The sequence below is a fragment of the Cyprinodon variegatus genome, unplaced genomic scaffold (assembly GCF_000732505.1).
Source record: "Cyprinodon variegatus isolate N-32 unplaced genomic scaffold, C_variegatus-1.0 Scaffold808, whole genome shotgun sequence".
NCBI classification, from domain to species: Eukaryota; Metazoa; Chordata; class Actinopteri; order Cyprinodontiformes; family Cyprinodontidae; genus Cyprinodon; species Cyprinodon variegatus.
This window is the reverse complement of record NW_015151261.1, coordinates 171,777-177,866: the sequence shown is the minus strand read 5'-3', so window position 1 is coordinate 177,866 and position 6,090 is coordinate 171,777.

Below are 6,090 nucleotides of genomic sequence, written 5' to 3'. Positions count from 1 at the left end.
AGAAAAAAAAACACTTGAACTTTCTATGCTATGACCCTGTAAAATGAATTAGTTTATGGCAACCCAATGACATCAATAGCCACACGCTCCTCAATGAACTGCACACTGGTGATCATACGACACTTGGTATTTAGGAGGTTCATGACTTGGCGGAGCTGGCAAAAAGGGCAAAGCACACCTTTGTCTAAAGAGGAGAGGAAGAGGAAGTTAGAATCAGATCAGTACAGGGCTCACAAAGCATTCATTTGATCAAGAAGTTTACTTCATGGTGAGAACTATAAGAAAAGCAATGATTCAAAATGGATGCAGATCTGATAATGTTTTGCCTGAACTTGTAAGTATCACATGTATAAAACTACCCACCCCTTCAGACATTTTGTTTTGCTATGTGTATCCTAGCTGATTTAATGCGCTTTTACTGTAAGGGGGCACATCGAGGGCAGTCAGTGTTCACGACATTACTTAGTGCTGTTTTATATAGAGAATCATGGAGTTTAGACATTTCAAAACAATCAAATTAAGAGTGGGCCCTTTGTTCTGATCAGCAAACAGAGAGCAGCATTTGGATACTGTAATACTGCAGGTAACTCCAAGATTAGGTAATATATTCAATATAATAATTTCAGCAATCCAACCATCATGGTCCAAATCGATGGATTAATTCAGCCTGAGAAAGATTTAATCTGTGCATAGAACCCCATTGGCAAAAAAACTAAAACCAACTGGCCTCAACAGCACTGATAGTTCTTTTACATTTATGCAGATGATTAACCAACACATTCAGATAACTCTGAAAAGGACAGAGAGTAGGAGCCACACAGTCGTCTCCATGTAGGGAATTATTTTGTCAGAACCCAAGAACCTCAACTTTAGCTTTAGGTTTAAAAATAAAACAAACTAAACCCTCATCCATGCTGTACCTCACAAAGACAATCCTGGAACATTTTTACTGTGGACATGGAGTCATTGGCGAGTTCAATTTGAAAACAACAAACTGATTAGCTGGAAAGAGAGCGGGCATTATGATTTTAAGGCTCGGCAGCATCTAAAAGCAGAAAGATAAGATTAAACAGGAAAAGGCGGTTACTGAAAAGGTGGGAGAAATGTTGAAGAAAAAGGAAGAGGCTTACTTGGTCAAGCAGCAATCAAGGTTTCAGGCTGGGTTGGCGAACTGGCTGGTGAATTGGGATGATGGCGTTTTACAGCAAGTTGAGATAAAGATGGCGAGTGTGCAAAACGATGAAGCACGGGCAGGCAAATGAAGGCAGATAGAACGGAGTGGCAAAGGTCAACAGTAGTTAAGAGGTTCCTGATGTGAGCAGGTTGATCAGAGGCTCCAGGAGACGTGTGGATAATCGCCAGGCTTCTCTCTTGAAGGTAGAACCACAGGGAAAAGTTACAAGACTAACAGGCAGGAACTGATCCTTATCCAAATAGTTTCAGAGAATCCTCAAAGCGACAGGTCACTAAAAATATACAACAGATTGACTTTCTCATGATAATCAGGAAGAGTAGATTTCTCTGGCAGCCTGTTTTATCCCCAGAAGAAAATCAAGGAAGAGGGGACAGGTGTGCCAACAGCTGCTCGCTGGCCACGCCCCCAGCTCATGCTCGGAAAGAAACACTCCCACCAGCGACAGCTACACACACCCAGATCATTACAGCCTAAGCCTTTTAATTTTAACAAATTATAGTTCTTCAGATGAAATATGTTTGTCTGGTAGAGTTGGTGAAATGTTTTTAAAAAACTATATTATATAATAATCTATATAGTTTGAATAACACACACAAAAGATAAACCCTTTCTGTAATATGTGTGGCTGAGGCTATATCCACCACCTGGCAATGGTGGGTGGGTGGGGAAAAAATCTTAAAGATACAGGATTATATGAACTGGATAGAATTAGTATAAACCCTATTTGTGTGTTAGGAGGCCTAGTCAAAGTCAAATACTAAACATATTTATGAATCTGCTTGAAAACTTCAATACTGATGCTCATGGGCAATCTCCATTTGATTTGACTGAACTGTCATGATTTTATCTAAGGCTCGGACCCACATGCAGTGAAGCCAAACAGAGAGACACCGAGTAAAAGCTCAATGGGTTTTATTGAAATGTTTCTTGAGTTTGGCGCAGAGTTTCTCCGAACTCTGCTCAGCCGGAAACTGGAAGGCGAGGGGAAGACAGACTGTTAGATTCTTGAAGGAGAGGATTTTTTGCCACTCACGTTTCCAGAGAAGTGGAGACTCTTGGACTCCAGTCTGTGTGTTGGTCTTCCAGAGTTTGTCTGATTCGGTGGAGGGCGGAACAGGGTTTACCCAGGATTCGGACAGAGTGGAATGATGCAGCCGCTGGTTGCAACTCAGTTTTCCTGTGGTACTTGAATGGGTCGTGGTGAAGATGATTTCCTTACTCAACGTCTTCAAAGTTGGGTGGATCCATACCTCCTGTTTGGAATCAATCGCTCAGTGTAAGCCTCAGTTGATCCCACTTGGGAGAGGCGGTCCGGAAAGGTCCAGTTTGCAGGAAGGTTTCCTTCCGAAAGGCAAAAACAAAACAGAGTTGAATCTCAGAGAGACAAGCCAAAGTCAAACTCAATATGATCTCAGCTTGGCTAGAGTACAAAAACTCGAATTGCAAAAACTCAGATTAGGCTCAGAATAAACAAGGCTTAGCTAGAGAACCCCAAACTGGCAAACACTGGCGCTAGCTAGTGGCAACCAGCAGCTTAAGAGCAGTTCGGTGATGAGGTAACCGTTCGCAGGTATGTGAGGAGGCGGACCGGAGACAGTCACCTCCTGGTGGTGGAAGGGAGAACACAAAGACAAGACAAACAGAAACCAAAAAACTGGAGTCCTGACATGAACAAAAATACAACCTTAAAGCTGCTATTCCCTGAGTGAGCAAAGCTAGTAGAGAAACACCCAATGTGACTCCAGGTTGCTGTACAAAGTCTTAACTAAACAAAGCATGCCACACTTTTCAGATTTTTTATATGAAATGCAACCAAATAGGCATGCATCCCTATTATTAGTTTGCTCTGCTCTGTGTTGACCAGTCACATTTATTTCAATTAATACTTTTAGAGAACGTTTAAATGGAATCAATACTTTTAGCTTGCATTTTGTTTCTGAACCTTACCCTCATCCATGTGAGTAATCAAGCTGTATAATAAGTATAAAAGCCATAAAGTCAAAAAAATGACGTAATGCTAGGTGTGGTCCAGACTTTCCATAGATATAAAAGTCATTACAGACAGCTGGTTCACATCATGACAATGGGTTTATTTGTCTGCATATGTAAGAGGTAAAAACATTTACGTCCACAAAGGTTTTATATTTCAATTCAGCTCAGAGAAACAGCAAACCGAGGCTCTACCAGCCTATTCCAGCAATAATATGCTGAAAAACATGAGAAATTTCACATTTCCTCAAACTGAGCAAATTATTAATGTGCTAACTAATTTAGCTGAGCACTGGATGTACCCCACCTCTCCCTTAGTTATGGCTAGAGATAGGTATTGGATAATACAAATGAGAAGAATATCATTGATTTTTTTTAAAAGCATGTTTCTGCAAAGCCAGAATGTATCGTTGTTAGGTTTTTAATGCTTTCCACACTTTAACCATGTTCACTCTCCACAGTGGATGATAGAGCATCTTCTTCTCCCCTTATGTATAAATCCTACCACTTCTGGTTGGGAGCTTTGCTTAAAGTGGTCTCTTTAACTCTATCACCTAAAAGATCAAGCAGTCAGCAAAACTGGGATTTATGCTGAGTCGTCTATGCATGACTGATCAATGATCTTAATCTTTTGAACACAACTGTTTTATGTTGAAGCAACGCCATTGAATGTATTCTTCCTTTTTTGTTTGAGTTTTAGCAAGTGTAGAACAAATAAATAGGTTTCTATTGAACTGAAACCCTAGCTTATTTATCTAAAAGCCAAGGACCTCTGATGACGATTAATATGTTATGAAATGGAAAAATCTGGAAATTAGATGCAAAGACATAAGTCATACAATATAGCAGAACGAGGTACTGGGTGAATTAAGTTATTAATTGGATCTAATAAAGTAAAATTGAAATTTGGAAAACAAAAAGCAAGTGTTACAAATTCCAAAAATACACAGTTTGTAAGTTTGAATAGATTTGTGTGGGTCTCACATCAATCTGCCAAAATTAAAAGGTAAGGAAATTGTGTGCTCCCAAACTTAAGGACAAAAGGTGTCCAAAAATTGGACAAACTAAATTTGATTTAATATCAAAAATAGTTAACAGAAGATCTAACGGCAATACAAAATAGCTTAACATTATAAATAACATGAATTTGGGCCCAAGTCAACTGAGGTCAACTGAACAGTAACTAAGTCAAACAAAAACTGACCTACAGAAAAAGAACAGAGAAGGCTTAAATAGGGGTGGAATAAACCTAAAGTTGCCACATGACAACAAATCACATCCATGCAACATTAAAACATATTAAACAAATAAAATAACTCTCTCGGCACAAATAATAAGTGAATATTAAGGTGACAAAATAACTAAGGTCAACTCAAAATTCTCCCCTCAAGTCTTTGGGAAAGTGGTTTGTTCCAGGCTTCCACCTCCAGCTTATCTGCATTTGCAGAACCTCAAAGAAAAGAACAAGTTTGAGTTAAACTATTCAGACATATTAACTAAAGTGTGCACCCATTAGAATATATATATCTAAATGGAATAACTAACATATAGAAATATATATATGAACAATGAAAAATATACAAACACTTTGTGGTAGAGGAGGGTGAAGGATTCACCACAGAAATCAAGATTTATATTGATATTTATGGACAAGTGATTATTATGAGACCCTGTGATGGACTGGGGACCCGTTCAGGTTGTAGCTAGACTGGAGGGACGGACAGAAGGATGTGAAACTTCAGAGGTAATGTCACGTTTTGCTTGTAGTTTAGAGCAGTGTTTTTCACATCTGGTCCTCAAGGCACACTGCCCTGCATGTTTTAGATGTTTCTCAGCTTTCACACACCTGTTATCAATTGATAGCAGATTATCAGGCTTTGCTGAACTGCAATCATCTGAATCAGGTGTGCTGAATTTCATGCAGAGCAGTGTGCCTTGAGGACCAGGGTTGAAAACACTGGCTGAGAGGACCCAAATGCAGAGGCAGAGAGGCTGAGGAGATTTCTTGTAGTTTTAATGCAAACACAAATAATAGACGCAAAATCCAAAAATCCAACTAAAAATGTAACACAGACCAGAACCATGGAGACATCAGGGGAAAACACGCACAAGGAGCCAGGGAGAGACGAGGTGAGAAGACAACAGCGACGACAGGACCAGCAACAAGGAGTGACAGTAGAGGGAGAGAATATGTAGCTGACTGAGACAACGGCAGGGCTAACAAGCTGACAAGGAGCAGGTGTGAGAGGAGACAACGAGGGAGCCATGGGGAAAGGAACACACACACACACACACAAGGGGGCAACAGAGGACAACAGAGAAACCTGAGAACTAATATAAATCTAGAAACTACAACAAAACAGAAACTAAACCAATAAAATTAGGAAACATGGAGCCAAGTAAAGCACAACAGAACCAAAACCATGATAGGTAATTACAAAATGTTGCTGTTTCTCAAATGATCTTCACTGGAAAAAAAATCTAAATATAGATAAGTCATTTTTTCTTAAAATAAGTGCATTTTTTCTTGAATTGAGTTGACATTTTGCCAATGGAACAAGACAATTTAGATTTAAAATAAGAAAACACAACTGCATTGTCTTATTTCAAGTGCATATTATCTAATTATCTTATTTTAAGAGTAAAAATACTCATGCTATCAGAAAATTATCTAATTTACCAATTCAAATCAAGGATAAAAACATGTCATTTAAGATTTTTTTAACTTATTTCTAGATTGTTTTTCCAGTGTTAAAAAAAAACACATTGATAGAATTATAGTTATTGAAGTGAAGAAAATGTTTAACCTCAGAACTATGTTATGCTGGTCTAAGCCTGATAATGCCAGATTCTTGCTATATATTTCTTTCTTCCTTCATACTATCAGTGGTGTATAAGTTTTGTTA